The sequence below is a fragment of the Narcine bancroftii genome, chromosome 1 (genome assembly GCF_036971445.1).
Source record: "Narcine bancroftii isolate sNarBan1 chromosome 1, sNarBan1.hap1, whole genome shotgun sequence".
In the NCBI taxonomy this organism is placed as follows: domain Eukaryota; kingdom Metazoa; phylum Chordata; class Chondrichthyes; order Torpediniformes; family Narcinidae; genus Narcine; species Narcine bancroftii.
In genome coordinates this window covers 439,423,673-439,443,635 of record NC_091469.1, presented here as the reverse complement: position 1 = coordinate 439,443,635, position 19,963 = coordinate 439,423,673, and the positions used below count along the sequence as shown (strand labels likewise).

At 42.7% G+C, this 19,963-nt stretch overlaps 1 protein-coding gene and 1 long non-coding RNA gene across 3 annotated transcripts in view; one reads left to right on the top strand and one right to left on the bottom strand.

Annotated features, from left to right (window-relative positions):
• Window positions 1–14,847, top strand: part of LOC138751710 (uncharacterized) — a 95,453-nt gene extending 80,606 nt beyond the window's left edge. Inside the window, exons 3-4 of the long non-coding RNA XR_011350131.1 lie at window positions 13,881–13,986; window positions 14,745–14,847. This is a non-coding gene — a long non-coding RNA (uncharacterized lncRNA). The remainder of the gene's footprint in view (window positions 1–13,880; window positions 13,987–14,744) is intronic.
• cdk14 (cyclin dependent kinase 14) overlaps window positions 1–19,963 on the bottom strand; it is a 776,693-nt gene that overhangs the window by 56,212 nt on the left and 700,518 nt on the right. The gene's annotated exons all lie outside the window — the stretch shown is intronic.

The window sequence follows — 19,963 nt, the reverse complement described above, 5'->3', positions numbered from 1 at the left end:
CCTGGCTAGGGACACAACCCTTTAAGGCCCAGACAATAGGCATGGCTTAGCTCTCAGCCAATCGCTGTAAGCACAGTCTAGATACAGTAACTATATACACTATTGGTGATAGATCTGTACTATCACACATAGCAAAGCACTACACCTCACCTGTGATGAAATTAAATTCCACCTGCTATTCCTTGGCTCATTTTTCCAGTTCATCTAGAACTGGTTGCGTTCTTAGATAACCTTCTTCACTGACCATTATACCACCAATTTTAGTGTCCTCTGCAACATACTAACGTGCTAACTGAATCATCATCAAACTGAGACCACACACAAAATGAAGGAACATCTCATAATCTGTCTGGATAGTCTCCACCTGGATGGCATTAACATCAACTTCTCCAGTTTCAGTTAGTCCCTCACCCTCTCCTCACCCCCCCCCCCACCCAATCCTTCCCTATGTCTTCTTTCTTCTAGCTCTATCTCTCTCTTACATTTTCCCTCTTGTCTCCTTTCCCTTCCACAGATCCCCAAACAAACCCCCACTCCCAGTCCTTTCCTCTCTCCTGTTTCCAATTCATATCCAATTAATACCTTTTGTCTGTTGGTCTATACTCTTCCTCTCCTCAATCATCTCTCCCCAGCTGTTTAATTGAGACACCAGTCTGACATTTACTCATACCTTGAAGAAGGGCTCGGGTGCGAAACATCGGTTATATATCTTTACCTCTGATGGGTGCTGCGAGACCTGCTGAATTCCTCCAGCATTTTTGTGTTTTTACTGAAAATTGGTGACAGAGCCCAACTTGTTTGTATGCTTTATGAGTGGGACATTTCTTCAATCTTTGCATACAGTCTGGCTCACGATAAGAGAAACTGTATTTTATGTAATTTAAAATGTCTCAATATAGCAATCAATGTACTTTCTAGAAATTTACTATGATCATACTTTCTGAGAAGGGTACCTAACTATGAGATTGTAACAGCCCGCAGCCCACTCCACAGGCCAACACAGGAAATGGCCATCGAACACAGCAATTGAGCAAACAGTACGTGGGATGAGGCACCCACTCCCATAGGCTGCAGTTGAATCGACCAATCACAGCCAATCGCCAGCCAGCCCCACTCAAGCCACATGCCGACTGCCTATAAAAAGGAAGAGCTGCAGCCCAATAAAGTCAGCGTCAATTACACTCCCTTCATCTGAGTCTTTCTTTAACCTCGAGCTATAACCACATGAGCTCCCCCTCAAGGTTGCCTAATCTGACTTGATTTGACAAATCAATACATTGGTTAAAGTAACCACCAAGCCCATAGAAAAGCATCAATCATGATATGGGAGGAGGCCTTCTGCCCCATTGAGTCTTTGCTAATTCTGAGAGCAAGCCCATCAATCTCATCTCCTACTTATTCCTTGGAACAAGTACTCTTGCACCTACCCATCAATTACATCCTGATTCTCACAGTTCCTTGCTTCCACCTGGGGATAATTTACAGTAGCCAACTGATCTATAAACCAATACATCTTTTCAATGTATTAAAGAGTTGGAGCTTCTGGGAAAACAAAATGCTGCAGAGCATCCAACAACACATTTCAAACTTCTCTGTCTGCGCAATAGTCTCTAGTCAGAGACAGACTAGAGCACAGATAAAGTGCACTCATCCTCTTGCTCTGTTCTGAGACATAGAAACCTGGAGTAGGAAGAGGCCGCTTGGTACTTTTAGCCTTCTGCAACATTCAAAATGATCATAGTAGATTATTCACTTTGGAACTCTACTGAAAATGGTGGAAAGATTCAGTCAGTCAGGCACCATCTCTGGAGGAAGAAACAAAGTTACTGTTTCAAGTTGGAGGCCCATCAGTAGAACTGGGAAAGAACCTTGACATGAAACATTAACTGTTTCACTTTCCACAGATAATGTCCAGCTTGCATTTTCTGCCTTTATTTCAAATTTATGGCATCTGCATTTTAAAAATTTTCATTCACTTAAATACCTTTTCCCATCTTATTCTATATATCTCGATAAGGAATGTGATATTTGAACATGTATCTTGTGGCTTTGCCTCTACTGCCATTTTTAAAATTTAGAGATAGAGCATGGAAACAGGCCCTTTCTGATCCACAAACCCTGTACATCTTTGGAATGTAGGAGTAAACCAGAGTACCTGGGGGAAACATATGTGGTCAAGGGGAGAATGTACAAACTTCTTACAGACAACACTGGATTCGAACCTGGGTCACTGGCGCTGTAATAGCATTCCACTAACCACTATGCTAACGGTGCAGTTCCTGTGGGCTTGAGAATCCCAGAGGTTCATTACCTGTAAAGACTTCAGCCTGATCTTGTTTTTAAATAGCAAATATAAATCCTGACATTCCAGCTATCGGAAACATTTCTCTGCATCTAATCTATCTGATCCTCAGCATGTCAGACATACCATGGAGCCCTGGATGTTCCATACGTTTGTGACAGATGGCCCAGATACATTTCACAAATTAACACCAGCTGGAACTGGTGCATCCAGCATAGTCCCATATGTTTGAATCAGGTTATCAACCTGTGTGCAAAAGATAAGCAAAGGTAATATCAACTTTCTTTGGTTCAATTGACATTTATCTTTCATTTAGTTTTATTGGTTTCATGTGCATTTCATAAATGTATCATTTAAAAAACTTTTTATTTGTGTCCATTGGTTTCCAAATAGCATTAAGCAAACACCTTTTAAAAATGGTGAAAAGGTATTTTGACAGATTCAACAGTCAGAAGCTTTTCATGGTAGCCTGTGTCTTATTTTACCCTCTGTTCAGCCAATTCCACGATAGCTCCTTGCTGCATTTCAAAGAAAGATGGTGGCAGTAATGTGGCAAGACCCTAGGAACTGCATGGTATAGAAGGTCAGGGCAGTTGCAAGGGTGGACCCCAATCAGAACAATTTTGCCCATTTGCTTCATCCTAATCATAAAGGACTCTAATTACTGCATTGAATGTTTTTCTGCTATATTCTTCAGTATAATTTCAGAGCCTGAGATCATTTAATTAGAGTTGAAATGAAAAAAAAAATCAACATTCTTGGTTGATTACAAAAAGGGTTCCAGGGGCCTACAAGCAGCTAATGCAGACACACAAATCACCATAAGGAACTGCTTTTCTTTTGAAAATATTTTGAAATAAATGTAACAATGATCTTTGCCAGTTGTGATGAATACTTATGGCAGCATTAAAAAATACAATTTTTGGCTTGTGTGACAATGCATTGGTAATAAGAACTCTAACTAATTCAGTTTCAGCAAGAGTGGTTCATCAAAATTATGTTCACTGAAGCTTTCAGAAAAGAGTTTGTGAAATGTACTGGGGGTAGGTTCTTCTTTGGCTTGGCTTCGCGGATGAAGATTTATAGAGGGGGTAAATGTCCACGTCAGCTGCAGGCTCGTTTGTGGCTGACAAGTCCGATGCGGGACAGGCAAACACGGTTGCAGCGGTTGCAGGGGAAAATTGGTTGGTTGGGGTTGGGTGTTGGGTTTTTCCTCCTTTGTCTTTTGTCAGTGAGGTGGGCTCTGCGGTCTTCTTCAAAGGAGGTTGCTGCCCGCCGAACTGTGAGACGCCAAGATGCACGGTTTGAGGCGATATCAGCCCACTGGCGGGGTAGGTTAATGGGGTGTAAATTGGGCAGCATGGACTCATGGGCCGAAATGGCCTGCTACCATGTTGTATGCCTATAATTTAAATAAATAAATAGTTTGAACTACTTTTTTAGAATTGTGAAACAGAAAATATCAAAGGCAGGTAAGGGTTGGGGAGCAACAAATAAGATGAAAATAGCTCTCATACACGATTTCCCTTCCGCATTCCAGTTACAGCTTCATTTTCTACATAACACCACAGTAGAAGGTGAATCAGATATTGATTTAATAATTGAAGGAACATCTAAAGATAATTTAAAGATTCAGGGTTTAGAAAACGATCCCGAAAAATTATAACATCTTATTTTCTTGCTGCTTATAAAGCTAATGCAAGCTAAAATATTTGTAGAGGCTTTTTGTTTTGCTTATTGAGGCTTAATTGCATAATTATTATATGTCTGGGATTCATTTAACCATGAAATTGTTCACAGATTTATTGTGAGGTCAGGAATTCCTGGTTTGGGAATTATTCTGGAAAGAATGGGTCTATTTTGATTATCACTAAAAATAAGCGTTAAAACCTCAATCACTGAACGAGAACTTGCTGCGGAAAAAGAAATAAACATTCCCACATGCTTATCGAGGTATGTGAAAAGGATTTTCTGTAGAAATTTAATGTTTTCACAAGGTAGGTAGGCCAGAGAGTTGCTAACAGGCAGCTTCACCAAGGGCTTTGCTCCTGCAATGCATAACAACAGAATTTGTGGCTTTGAAGTTGAAGCCTTTAGACTTTGAACTATGCAAGGCTGCCTGCTGCATATAGATTAACTATGCTGCCAACAATATCACTTAGCTCTGTTTAAGACTGAAAGCAGAATGGTTTGTAACTCTAGTTACCGAGCCATGCATCAATGCACACACCAAAAGAACAGATTTATGAAATCAAAATGGTTTTGGTTAAAAAAAAACTTTTCAGTGCAATTTTAAAATAAAATTTGGAGGGAAAAAAATGTATATTCAATTATTGTAGGAACATCAGTTTTATCCCTTTATAGCCCTTGTAGATGATGCATTGTGGTATTGATAACGAAAAATATAATTCTGAACAGAACTCATTTTTCATTTTAAATGCAGATTTTACATTGACGACACTGTACTAATATAGAACTTTGCAAAAAAAAAGAGAGTTAGGGTAATTTCACATAATTATTTGAATTGACATCCAGTTTTTCATTACAACTAAAGACACATTTTTATCAGAGAACAGCAGTATTTTAAAGCTGAAGGGGGAAAAATTCCAGGAAGCCCTTTGGAATCAGGGAAATAACAGCTTGTAAAGCGTTAAAGTACTTCAGACTTTTGTCAGTTGACTCACATATTTGCAGAGAGGAATATTAAAATAAGCATCAGCTTCTTGCACAAAGAGTTAAGGGAAGGACAGGAAATTCAGTTCTCAAAGCATTGACCCTTTCTGTAAAATGCACCACCTTGTGAATGAGCAAGAGTACATGTAAATGTCGAAGAAAATTATTTGATTTTATGACAAAAATCTATCCATGTCAAAAGATTATCTAGTTACTTTTTCATACTTATGGGCTGGACAGGAAATTCAGTTCTCAAAGCATTGACCCTTCCTGTAAAATGCACCACCTTGTGAATGAGCAAGAGTACATGTAAATGTCGAAGAAAATTATTTGATTTTATGACAAAAATCTATCCATGTCAAAAGATTATCTAGTTACTTTTTCATACTTATGGGCTGGACAGGAAATTCAGTTCTCAAAGCATTGACCCTTCCTGTAAAATGCACCACCTTGTGAATGAGCAAGAGTACATGTAAATGTCGAAGAAAATTATTTGATTTTATGACAAAAATCTATCCATGTCAAAAGATTATCTAGTTACTTTTTTATACTTATTTCAAATAAGATTGAATATTGCCAATTAAGTGAAACAATGAACAAAAAATACTACAACTTTCTAATGACAACAGATCTAAGAAATGACAAAGTAAATTGTAAAACGAATCAAAAGTAAGTACCATTAGTTATTTTCCACTGTACACGGATATTATCACAGAAATTGTGGGCAGCACAGTTAGCATCGGTGACCTAGGTTCGAATCAGGCACTATTGTATGGAGTTTGTTTGTTTTCCCCGTGGTCTTGTGAATTTCATCTGGGTGCTCTGGTTTCCTCACACCCTCCAAAAAATGGACAGGGTAGGTAGTTTAATTGATGGATTGGGGTGGCGCAGGCCTGCGGGCTGGTAGGGCCTGTAACTGAGCTGTATCTTTTTTAAAAAAAATGAAAACACGAAAATAGGCCATTCAGCCCAACTTATCTGTACTGATCATGAATACCCTTCCATGTTAATCTAATCTCCCAGCACTTGGACCATGGTCTTTGGTGTCTTAGCGATTCAATTATACATCAAGACACTTTTTAAACCCTGTCAGCAACCAAGCTTCAATCACTCTCAAGCAGTGCATTCTTGGTACTGACCAGCCCCTGGGTGAAAAAGAAACTCCTTCATATCCTCCTAGATCACCTCCCACTTGCCCTCAACCAAGCCCTTTATTACCCACCTCTAATTGTATTTATTCTAACACTAAACCAAAATGCAATGATCCTATTTCTGGTAATACCAGGATTTTTAACATTAGTGTGAAAAATATATACAATAGTTTGAGAGTAATAAAAGATTTTAGATGAACATTGCAATATTACTTCCAACAAATGTTTCCCTTGACTTCATCCATTCTATTCACCCTGACCATCCATTTTGATTCCCATACAAACATGACTGTGTATGGCATCATACACCCTCCTACCAGACGGCAATAACATCTTCTTCTCCAGTTTCTGTTGGGCCCCTCCATGTCTCTAACTCTCTCCCTTTCTCTTTTCCTCCTGCTCCCACCCCCATCCCACTCCATTCAGTTCACTTCCTCTATCACTTCCCAGCTTTTTTTCTTTTCTGTCCTCCTATTATATCTACTATGGCCCCTTGCCTGTTGGCCTGCCTCCTTCCCCTACCCAGTCCCTCCTCTCCCCGCCATTTTATTTAGGCAACTGCTTGCTTTCTGCTCATACCTTGATGAAAGACCCTGGAACAAAACGTTGGATATATACCTTTGCTTTCTATGGATGCTCCGTGACCTTCTGAGTTTCTCCAGCATGTTTGAATATCGCAGCATTGATGTATAGCTGCCTCTAACACAAATGCAGAGAATGCCTGAAATATTCAACACTTTAATCAGTAGACTTTGGAGAGAAAAACAAAATTATGGTTTCAAGTTGTTGACTGTTGACAATAACCTCTCTCAAGCTTACCATAACCTCTCACAAACCCTTGGTGTCTGAATTATCATACTACTTATTCTGTATTCTGCACTGGATGAGTAAAAATTTCCCAAAACCCCAACTCAGTTTGAGGCTCAAACAAACAATTCATGACCTTGGGACATACAGGAGACTGCAGATGCTGGAACATGAAGCCAAATACAATCTGTCGGGTCAAGCAGCATCACCTTTGGTTCTATCTCTCTTTATACCCAAATTCTCACCTTCCCTACATCAAATTCCAGCCTAATCATCCACTCTATCCTGTATGACTCATCTTCCTCCACTTTACCTATTTGTTTTTCTTGCCTCTAGTTTTGTCTGGAATCATCACTCCTGTGCCTCTATCAATTCTATTTCACTTCTGCCTGGTTGGCCAAGCCCACGTGAGACCTCCTGTATCACCCCTCCCACCCTGACCTAGTTATATTCCTTCTGAACTAACTTTACTCAGTCTTGATGAGAGGTTTTGGCACGAAACATAGATCATTCTTTTTCTCCTACTGATGTTGCTTGAACTGCTGAGTTCCTCCAGCAATTGTGTTTGAATTCATCCTCTTGATGTCCTTTATAGCAGCTCTGTCATCATTCAGAACCATGACATCCCTGACATTATCATCTATAAATAGAAGGTCAGTGAGTAAACATCACCCACCTTGATAGCCTCATGTGCATTCATATCTGTACCAAGGTCACCATGCAGTTTATTGGATTGGTCTTCCTGACAGTAAATTTGTCTGGATGGAGATCCTGGCCATATCCTAAGACCCTGCACAAAGCTTCTGGTGGGAGTATTCATGGACATTTTTATCCTCTCCATCCCTCAACCTGAAGTTCCCACCTGCTTTAAGTTCCCACTATTCTCCTGGTGCCAAATGACCATTGCATGGTGGCTCTGACATCTAATGTGGGTCATGACAAAGTGCTTCAAAAGACTGGTCATGATCAATACAATACACCTCACTGACAAAAGACAAAGGAGGAAAAACCCAACACCCAACCCCAACCAACCAATTTTCCCTTGCAACCGCTGCAACCGTGTCTGCCTGTCCGCATCGGACTTGTCAGCCACAAACGAGCCTGCAGCTGACGTGGACATTACCCCTTCATTAATCTTCGTCCGCGAAGCCAAGCCAAAAGAAAAAGACATTACAATTCACCGACCATCACAACAGGTCCACGGCAGATGCAATCTCCCTTGCCCTGCACTCTACCCTGGGATACCTGGATACCAACATCACACTTTTATTTATTGACTGCAGCTCTATCTTGAACACGAGTCCCAAAGAAGCTCATTCCTAAACTCTGAGATGTAGGTAGCTGCACTCCCCTCTACAACTGGATCATCAACCTATGAACCTGCAGACCACAAAGATTGGTGACAACACTTCCTCCACAATATTCCCTAATACCAATGCCCTGCAGAGCTGCATATTCAGGCCCTATTCTACTCCTTATACTTGAATGACTCTGCCTAATCTCCATCTACAAGTCTGCAGATGACACCACTGTTGTAAGCTAGATCTCAAACAATGGAGTACAGGAAAGAGGAAGAGAGCTCAGTGTCAGGATAACAATCTGTCTTTCAATGTTAGCAAATCAAAGGAGCTGGTCATTGACGTTAGGAAACTGGGAGGTAGAGGTCCATCAAACTCTTTCAACCTAAGCTCATCCAAGTTCAATTCTCTATGTTCTAATTAATTAAAGGCTGCTTACCCATTGTGCATGTACTTGCTCAATTATGTGCAGTTCCATTCACACAATGCCAGAATTTTAAATTATAGAAATATATAGAAAGTCACTGCAAAGGTGGTGGCTATTCAGCTATAATGTCCATGCCAATCACAAAACCTAATCGTTAATTTCTACCTTCGAGTTAGAAGTCGTTGACTCTAAACATTAATTGGTTTCTTCATCCACAGATCCTGCTTGACAGGTGTTTTTGCCATACTTTCCATTTCTGCTGCAAAACACTGAATTTCATGACTTGTTCATGACAATAAATTCTGATTCTGATTCTTAGTCAGCAAGGCCTGTAATGTGCCGCACTGTTCTATATTCTAATTGTGGATTGAGGCACCTAAAGTGCTCATGTAGTTCCATTATCATTGTAAATTATAAAACTGCAGGCAAATGGGACTAGCCCAGAATGCCAACTTGGTTGGCATGGATGTTGGGCCGAAGGGCCTGTTCCATATTATATGTTTCTGTAACTTTCTGGTAAATGACAGAAATGTCTCTGTCCTCAACAACTCTTTGACCAGTAAACTTGAGGCATCTCCCATTATTTAAAAAAACCTAACTGCTGGTGGAACTCAATTGGTCAGGCAGCATCTGTGGGGACAGAGGGATAGTTGAAATTTTGGGCTGAGAAATCAGGACTGTGCTTGAAGAAGGCAGGTAACCAGCATCATGCAATGAGGGAAGAGGCAGTCTTTGGTGGATCCAGATGGGGACAGGCAGATGGAGCTAGGAGTGGGAGGGTAGGGTGGAGGTCAGTGACTGGAAGGTGTTGGGACAAGAAAAGACTGCAGATCCTGGAATTTAATAAAAGTAATAAATGGAATCAAATAAAGAAGGGACGGTGGACTGATCGAGAGGGGATAGAATGCCTAGTGGGATAAATGTGAGTTAATGGGAAAAGGAAACCACGTGGAGGAGGAGAAAGAAGAAGGATAATGGCAGCTGGGGCGGAGGAACTGGAAAGAAATGGGGGTTGAGAGAACCTGGGAGGATCAGGAGTGCAACAAACACAGAAAATGTGGGATACCTGAAGAAAGAAAATTCAATAGTCACTCGCTGCATGTAGAGTGGAATATAAGGTACTGTTCGTTTAGTTTTCCTTTGGCTTCACCCTGGAAGTGGAGATGACTGAGGACAGATTAATGTGGGAATGGGAAGTTGAAGTGCCATGCAACTGCCTACTCAAGTTGCTCATTGCAGGCAGAGATGTTTAGTCTCACTGATGTGTTGGTGGCCTTGTGGTTTGGATTTTGGAGGGTCATATGACCTCTCTGGCTCGAATCTGGACAGAAGGTTGATTGACGAGGACCATGTGACCTTTCCATTAGGGAACCTGGTTGGAATGTGGATGGTGGAGGGTCATGTGACCTCTCCAGTGAGCCTGAGATCAGAAGTGACCTCATTAGCCAATCAAGGGTTAGATCTGCTGTTACGAGCCCAGAGGACCCCAAAATCCAACAGCAATAGATATTCACCAATGGTTACTTAAACAAATGGTTACTTACACAAAAGTTGCTTTTAATAATCTTTAAACCTGAAAACAGAATCACATTTTAACTTAACCCCCTTCTAATTCTAGTATCTGTGTAATGTGTAAGTTCAGAAAAGTTCTTTGGGTCACAGTCCAATCTCACTTCTCATTCCTCCAAGTTCACTAGTTACAGACAATTTTTATACTGTGCCCAAAATTTAACATTTATAAAGTTCACCAGACTTTGGTGTTTGAAAGGTAAATGGTTACAGCTCAGGAAGGTTTTTGACGGTTTTCAGAGAGAGATTTGTTGTTCCAGGACATCCACAACTGATGTACTTCCATCAATCACTTCAGTGTCTTGCTGAAACTTTCCCCTTCAGCGTTCTCCTTTATCTTTCAAGTCACCACAGAGTTCCTTTTTGTTTCACTTATTCCAAGTGAAACATTAGGCAGCCAGTCCTCTCCTCTTGCATGAACCACAAAGGCTTTGACCAGGCCATCTTCCAAATGGGGCTTTCTACAAGCTTGCCAGCTTGTTCTGTTCCAGTTTCAGCTGCTTTTAACACTGTAGAAATTCTCTCTCTCTCTCTCTCTCTCTCTCTCTCTCTCTCTGAGAGAAAGAGCCTGATTGACTCTCTCTGCTTGCAAAACCACATGACCCTCTTAGAACAGCAAGCTCCCTTCTAGAAAGCGTCTCTGATAAGATCTTTCATCTGTTGCCTTTTGTAAACAACAATCCATTAGTGAAGTCTCTTGGGCACTCTCCACAGCTCTTGCAAAAGCTGTGGGGCTGATATGTCTAGCATTAGGAGAGCTCCAGTATTTCAAATAAGATCTGTTTTAAAGTGTTTGTATGTAACCTACTCTAACAAACCTTTCCTAATTTATCTCCCAAAAATATATCTATATACTCAGTCACACTCCTGATGCGGCAAGAAAGGCCACTTTGCTAAAGTATGCCTTTCCAAACTCACCAAGAGCACTGCAGTCCCCCGCGACCAACGGGGAGCCCCTTCCGACTCTCTGGACACCCCCATGTGCAAATGCCAGGCAGTGCCATTACTCCGCCCACCATTTCCACTCTCACCGATGACATCACCATTTGCCCAGCTGTCCAACCATATGCTCACCATGGGCACCGTCATCTATCATCGTCCAACTTCCGCCCACATTGAAGACGTCATGTCTGGTCAGGCTGCCCAATCATGCCGACGCCATGTGCATCTCCTGGGTGTTGCCATCATGGGCCAGCCAACCCCTATCCACTGCGAATCGCTGACCAGACGATGTGGGAAAAGCACACGTCCAAAACCCCACACTCGTCCCAACCCATGCTCCTAAAGACACCCACTGGCTGCTACTCACCACAACAGTTGGGGAGTAGTGACTTGAACACTGAGGTGGTCCTAGAGTCCACCACGCTAATGGAGGACATTCTTCACGATGATGGGCATCGCTGTCAACAGGAAGGTAATAAAATGCCTGTTGGTTAGCGGTAGTACTAAGGGTTTTGTACAACTGAATGTGGTCTGTAAGCTGAAACTCAAAGTATATTGGGCGAACTTCGCTATCAACTTTGCGGCCCAGGACCACTCCATCACGGCACTAGGGTGCTGCTCGGTGAACTTGACAGTGGAGGGGGAACATACCAAAGGTTCAGGCTCTTGGTCATGCCCAAGCTCTGTGTCCCGGTTATCCTGGGACTTGACTTCCAGTGTCACCTCCACAGCCACACCCCTGCCTTCGATGGCTCACTCCCTCCACTCACCATCCACAGCATAAAGTCCAGCAACCTCCTCCAGTCTGTCTGCAATCTTTCCACCCTATGGCTAGTCGTGCAACTAGCCGCGATGCCTCGCACCGTCAAGTACTGGTGTATCCTCACTCATTCAGCCTCTTTCCACCCTCTTCAACTACCTGACACCAGACTGTAAGCCTATAGTGGCCAAGAGCAGGTGCTACTGTGCAGCTGACAGGACCTTTATCTAGACAGAAGGAGTTATAGAGCCCAGCACCAGCCCCTGGACAGCTTAGCCCCTTGTTGTAAAAGGGGGAAGCAAACTGAGGATGGTCATCGATTATAGTCAGATCATCAACTGGATGCCTACCTGCTTCACCAACATGGTCAGCGAGATAGCCCAGTACAGAGTTTTCTCCATGATTGATCCAAGGTCAGCCTACCACCAGTTCCCCATCCACATCCAGGATAAACCTTATACCACCTTTGAGGCAGACAGATGCCTCTACCAGTTCCACTGGGTCCTGTTTGGGATCACAAATGGAGTCTCTGTGTTTCAGCAGGACTGCATGGTAGATCGGCACAATCTAAGAGCAACTTTCCTGTACCTGGACAATGTCACCATCTGCAGCCACGACCAGCAGGACCATGATGCCAACTTGGAGATATTTCTCCGGACGGCAGACACTGAAACTCACCTACAACTCACCCTGTGTGTGTTCAGTACCCCCCCCCACCCACCCCCCTCACCATCCTTCGGTGCATCATGGAACATGGGGTCATCAATCCCAACCACAAATGCATGCACTCGCTAATGGAACTGCCTGACCCCCATACATTCAAGGCCCTCTGTAGGTGCCTAGGGGTTCTTATCTTACTACTCCCAGTGGGTCCCCCGCTTCTCAGGCAAGGTCCACCCACTGGCCCAAGTCATCACCTTTCCCCTCCCCATGGAGGCACAAGCGACCTTTGCCCACATCAGACAGGATATTGCTAATGCCACGATGCATGCCATAGACAAGACCACCCCATTCCAAGTGGAGTGCGATGCCACTGATGTTGCCCTCACTGCCACCCTCAATCAAGGAGGCAGACCCGTAGCCTTTTACTCCAGAACCCTCTACAGTTCTGAGCTCGGACACTCTGCCATCGAAAAGGAGGCCCAGGTGATTGTGGCAGCAATCTGTCACTGGCAGCACTACCTGGCAGGAAGAAGGCTCACCCTTCTCACAGACCAGTGTGCAGTGGCATTCATGTTCAGCACCACCTACAGAGGCAAGATCAACAATGACAAGATCTTGCACTGGAGAGTTGAGCTGGCCACGTTCAGCTACAACATCCAGTATAGGACGGGGATGGCCAATGCACAACACCTGTTGCCACCCTGGGTGCCACCCATCTGTGCCACTTCAATAAGACCTGGAACCTCCCCTTCACCGGCCAAGAAGTCTGGACCATGACTAAGACCTGCAGGGTCTGTGCAGAGTGCAAACCATGCTGCTTCTGCCCGCCACAAGCTGATGTAGTGACTCAGCATTGACTTTAAGGGATCACTGCCTCCTGTGAACAAGAATGTCTATTTCCTCTCGGTCATAGATGAATACTCCCATTTTCCCTTCGCCATCCTTTGCCCTGACAGTTCCACCGCCTCCGTTATCAAGGCACTGGCGCAGATCTTCACCATGTTTGGATACCTGGCCTTCATCCACAGCAACCGGGGGTCCAGCTGAATGAGTGAGGATACACCAGTACTTGACGGTGCGAGGCATCGCGGTTAGTCGCGCGACTAGCTACAGCCCTGGGGGCAATGGGCAGGTGGAATATGAAAACGGGGACATCTGGAAGGTGGTCGAAAGGATGGTCCATCAACTATTGGCAAGAAGCCCATCCCGAGGCACTCCATGCCATACGGTCACTCTTGTGCACAGCTACCAATCAGACCCCTCACTGATGCCTTTTCTTCTTTCCTAGGAAATCGGTGACTGGTGTCTCCCTGCCAACCTGGCTGATGTCTCCGGGACCAGTACTCCTCCACAAATACGAGAGGACCCACAAATCCGACCCTCTGGTCGAGCAGGTGCACATCCTCCATTCAAACCCAAACTATGCCGACGTAAGATACTCCAATGGACATGAGGACACCATCTTGACCAGGGACCTGGCATCAGCAGGGGCCCAACCCTCTCACCACAGGCTCATCCAGGATCCCCCGAGAGCCGACACCCTCTCTCCACCTCTCCAGAAGGCCCCACTCCCCGCGGCCCTGCCCCACACCCCCACTCTGCCAGACACTATCCCTCCCGCATCGCCAACCACTCTGTACCCAGCAACCCTCAGGCAGCCCTACCCCTACTAACCATTGACCAGGAGCCTATCCTGCGACGCTCCCAGAGGTAAAGACTACCACTACCAAGAACACTGCCCTCCCCCCCCAGCACTCATTGTAAGAAGGGGGTAAATGTGGTGATACAAGTACTACACTGGCCACACTCCTACCAGCCTACTGCTGGAGGAAACTACTGTACATGCAGGTAGGCAACCTGGGAGGCCAGGTCCACGTTCCAGCTGTCAATCACTGGCCCGTATAAAGACTTGAGCCAGACCCTTCGGGGACAGTCAGACAGGTGGAGCCATGAGTGTAGGAGTGTACTGAGACTGGTGTGTACGAGTTCAAGGATTATTTGTGCAGCAGTACTCACACACTGTAATCACATTCCACTAACTGCTAAGGTAACCATGCCACCCTGTTTAAGGTTGTGGATGGGGTGCCAATCAAGTGGACTACCTTGTCCTGGAACCTATGTTGACATTTGTACTATCTCTTAACCAACACAGTGCGCACCCAATACCTTTACTTGCCTGATGATTCTCTGGACTATGTATGGGACTGCAATTGCCCTTGAATGAACAATAATACACATGGATTTATGTCATACAAGTTTGGTCTTTCTGCAATTCAGGTAACATTTCCCTATGTATCAAAAAATGGTAATGATCTCTTGTGTGCTGTAAGTGGTTATATGGTTATATGGATGTACAAGAGTTCTTTAATAACACTATGTTTGTGTAATTAAAGAGATCGTTCCAGATGGAAGATCTGATAAAAATGTATGACTGTGGTTGTTTTGAGACACATCCTTACTTTGTCACCAATCCTCATTTGTGACATCCAGAAGACTTGGTGAAAAGTATGTCGAGATTGTAGTATGCATATACTACTTCGGAGAATACAATCACATCCACTGAAATGTAGATAACTTTGCCACATTGGAACCTCTTGCATATTCCTGCTCTACCCACCTTAAGTTATGACTACTACAGGGTAATCCCTGCTTGCCTCTTCCTTTTTCAGCTCTGAATGTGTATCCTTCACTCTAACCAAAGCTCAGCCAACAGAGGTTTGAACAGTGCACGATGACAAAGAGTGAACAACTTCCTTTTTTCAAGCTTGGTCTTTTCCATTAATTCCCTCAAGCTTCAACTCTGGCAATTCATTCATCAGATACAAGTTCATTCAGCACCTTACAAATTCATCCCTTATAGAAGTAAACAGAAAGGAATGTAGAATGCAAGTTTTAATTGTACTGCTCACTAATTATTCATATTTGCTTAAATACTTTTTCAAAATGTACAAAATTCCTCAGGGAATCACTTCTGCAACATCACTTTTCAAATATAAACATTTCTGGATAACAAGTTTATTTAGTGGCTAAATAAACATGAATTAATTAAAGGAAGACAGTACAGGCCTTCACCAATCCATGGGATTATAATAAATGACCAAAATACTCAAAAATATTCAATTGGAAAATTCCATTCAATTTAGAACAGAATTTTGTTCCCTCTTTGTGGATCACAGGGATGGCACGTTTGGCATAGCGGTTAGGGCAATGGCTTTATAGCGGCAGCAATCAGGACCAAGGTTCGAATCCCGCGCAGACTGTAAGGAGTTTGTACTTTTTCCCCATGTCTGCATGGGTTTTCCCTGGGGGCTCTGGTTTTCTCCCACCATTTGTAATGCACCAGGGGTGTAGGTTAATTGGGTGTAAATTGGCGGCATGGACTTGCGAGCTGAAATGGCTTGTTACCATGCTGCATGTTTAAATTTAAATTCTCATTACCCTTCTCCCCTGTCACCAATTCAGTCAGTCATAGCATTACTGACCTCTGTGGGCCTTATGTTAAAGCTCTCCAAATTAAAATTTCCATGCTAACTATTTGGACATTATGTCTCTGCTGAGTGGTTAGAGCATTGATCTTGTAAACCAGGGGATGCAAGTTCATTCCTTGCTGGAACTTCATTTTTGTGAAGGGCACTTGACAAAGTGGCGACTCTGTCTTCCTTACAGAAGACAAAGTTAAAGAATTTCATGTATGCTACATTCCAAATGGTGTATTATGTTCCAAAATTGAAACCTTTACCTTTAGACCTTAATATCTCAGGGAGATTTGGAGTTTTAATGGAAACTCATGGATGAGGATAAACTCAAAATAACATAATAGAATGCATGCATTTAGGTTTTGGTAGTTATAACAACTTTTCACTAAGATAAATGTTCTCCTCAGTGAAAACTGATGCAAAGTACTCATTCGGAGCATGGAAATCGATCCTTTGGTCCAACTCATCCATGCCAACCAAGTTGCCTCTTTGAGCTAGCCCCATTTTCCTGTGCTAAGCTCCTCTAATTCCTTCCGATCCATATCCATTCCCAAACATCAAATCATCATCTCACACACTTTCTCTGACCTCATCACATCTTGTCATGGGTTCTAACCTCTGTTTCCTAACCCCACACTGCCTAGTTGTATCCCCTATCCAAGATCTACAAACCCAATTGTTCTGGCAGACTCTGTGCTCCAGTACCTTCAAACTGGTATCATCATACCCTGACTCCTTTTTGTCCTCCCTAGTCCAGTCCCTCCCTAAATACATCCATGATACCTCATATACCCTCCATCACTTCAACAACTTTAAATTCTCTGAACTCAACTGCCTTATTTTCACCATGAATGTCCAATCTCCATACATCTCCATTCCCTATTCCAAAGCCCTTTGTTTCTTTCTCATCAACAGACCACCACCCAGCCACCACCACCCTCCTCTACTTGGCAAAACTTGTTCTCACCCTCAATAACGTCTTCTTTGATTCATTCCACTTTCCTCAGATTAAAGGGGTAGCCATGGGTAACTTCATGGGACTCAGCTATGCCTGATTTTTTTGTGGAGCAATCCATGATACCAGCTTACACAACTCTTCCTCGATTACATCATCAACTACATTGGTGCTGCCTCATGTGGATCGACTTCATCCTCTTTGCTGCTAACTTTCACCCTGACCTCAAATTCACTTGGTTCATGTCTGGCAACCATTTCTCAATTTCACCCTCTCCATCTCAGGAGACAAGCTCTCTACAGACATACATTTTCAACAAACCCACCAATTCCCACAGTTACCTCAAAGATATCTCTTCACACTCTATGAGTATTTCATTCCTTTCTCTGTCGCCATCACATCTGCTCCCAGGATGAGGTTTTCTATTTCAGATCATCCAAGATGCCCTCCTTCTTCAAAAAAAAAGTGGCTTCCCCTCTTCCACCATCAACTCAGCCTTTACTTGCATCTCCTCCATTTTCCCCATATCTCCTCAGGCCCCCTTCAGTCCAAGAAGTAACAAGGCTGTGTGGCTGCAGAAGCTGCAGAATTACTGGAGGCAAAGTCTTGGAAATTCAGTGACTGTGGGGGTCTCTCTTTTGCTTTTCTTTCTTTGGCTGTAAAGGGCAATTTTTGCTGATAGGGCATCTTTATCTGCCTTACAAAAGGCTAAAGTAAACTTTGTGTAACATCACATTTTCTGTTTTATTACATGAGAATAAAATCATCTTGAATCCTGAATTATTCTGGCTAGAATTAAACTGTCAGAAGTACACAATCATTAATAGAATTATATATATACATTTGGAGATAATAGATCAAAGAAAGAAAGCAGTTATATGGTTGACTTTTATGCTCTCAGTGGGAACTTTATGCCCAACAAATTACTGTTGATGTCGAGATATTGCTAAGTAAGAAAATATACAGTTAATTACTTAATTACATGCCAAGGTTCCAGGCACTAATTAAATTATTGACTGGATTATCTATATTTAGGTGTTATTTGAGAGAGACAAAATATTGGTTGACCATCTTCCAATAGTGCCCTGGGATCTTTCCCATTGACATAAAAGAGCAAAAGGAACTTGTTTCAAATTTTCTTCGATCGACAGCATCTCTCAGTGAAGTGTCAAATAGTGAAGTGCCAGTCTTTGGAATGGGGCTTGATCTCTGACTTAGAGTTGAGAGGTCAAAGCCAAAGTTGACAACATTTAGGTTAGTCAGTTGGTATTTGGATAAGAATTATTTATCACTGTAAAATTCTTTCCTTGTTCAGTTTTACATTCTTTCCTTACTTCATCTTCCCCATATTCATTTGAGTTAATGCAGAACTGAAACAGGTCCTTTGACCTAACTTGGTTATGCTGATCAAATTGCTTATGTAAGCTTGTCCCATCTGCCTGTGTTTGGCCCATATCCCTCCAAACCTTTCCCAACCATCGACTGATTCCTCGAACCTCCATCAAAATGGATTTTGTTTCCAGAACAAATTTTCCGTATATGACAACAGAAACATTTGATTTGCATACATTTGTTCTCCAGAGCTCTGACTCAGTGAAAAACATCCACATCTTATGAGCAGTGGACAAAATAGGAAGATTTTCCAAAATTACAGAGGTGTTTAAAACTAGAGAACATCAATTTAATGCAGAGGTTGGCAAAATGTTCTATATTGACCCCTGGGACTATCCAAGGGGTCAACAAATGTCTAGGCTACAGAGAAATGGATAATCGATCATATTTATTTATTTATTTTACATGCTTGGGGGGCGATGAGAGACCAAGGATTGCATGAAGAGGTTGATGGTTTAAAAAGTTTGTTGACCCCTTGTTTAATGTAAGGAGAAAGGCTCTGAGAGGTTCACAGGAAGATTTATTTCCTCACTCAGAGGATGGCTCAAATGTGAAATGCGCTGCTTGAGTTGAAGCAGAGACCCTCACAAAAAAGTTAAAGCCACTTTACACTGGCACACTGATACGGCATAAATTTAAATGTCTTGGCCAGCACCCAATATCACTAAAGTGTGGCAAGTACCCTGCAGTTGGTGCAAACAATATAGGCTAAAGGGCCTGTTTCTGCACTGTATGACCAGGAGTCTGTATCTGGCTCAACAAACATTCCATATTATTTCCATCCAAGATATCTATCAAGATCACCTTTCCCTTAAATTTATCTATGTTTGCACATTTCTACATAAGATAGTACTTTATTTGCCAAAAAGATTTATGTAAACAGTACTAATTTATTTTGAAATACTAGCTCGTCGTTTTCAAGTTGCAACAAGTGGGCAGCATGTTATGGGTTAATGACTGTTACTGGCAGCTCGATTTCCTGGACTGGAGAGAATGTTTTAATTTATCAGCTTTATGAATTGGTAAAGGCAAGTCAACATCTTGTGCACAGCATCTTCAACTCAGATCCATTCCTCACCTGCTGGGCAGAGACAATCCCCCTTACATTCAGAACTCTGCATCCCCTTAAGCTGTGTGATCTGTAACCTTGGCAGCTCAGCCTTATATAATTCTGTGCATCTTGCAATCAGACATCATGACATAGAGACTGGAGCATCTTGTTAGCCAACAACCGAGCATGAAATCAGAACATTGTCGTTTCCTTGCTACGAGTCAATCTGGCCTTTTTTGTATTAGAAAGATGTACCTGGGGGAGGGGATGTCATAGTTTTCCTGTTCATTTGTACTTATTAACTGCCAACAAAATGGGGGTTTCTCATGAGGACTTTCTCAGTAGGAGAAACAGATGGACAAAAAAGAATGGAATGCCTATTATGTATAGATTATTGTTACTGCAATATCTATTGATAGGCCAAACCACCTGGAATTGTTTCTCAGCACAAAATCAAAGAGAAAACTGATCAAGCGTGTTTAATTTTATTTGGTTTT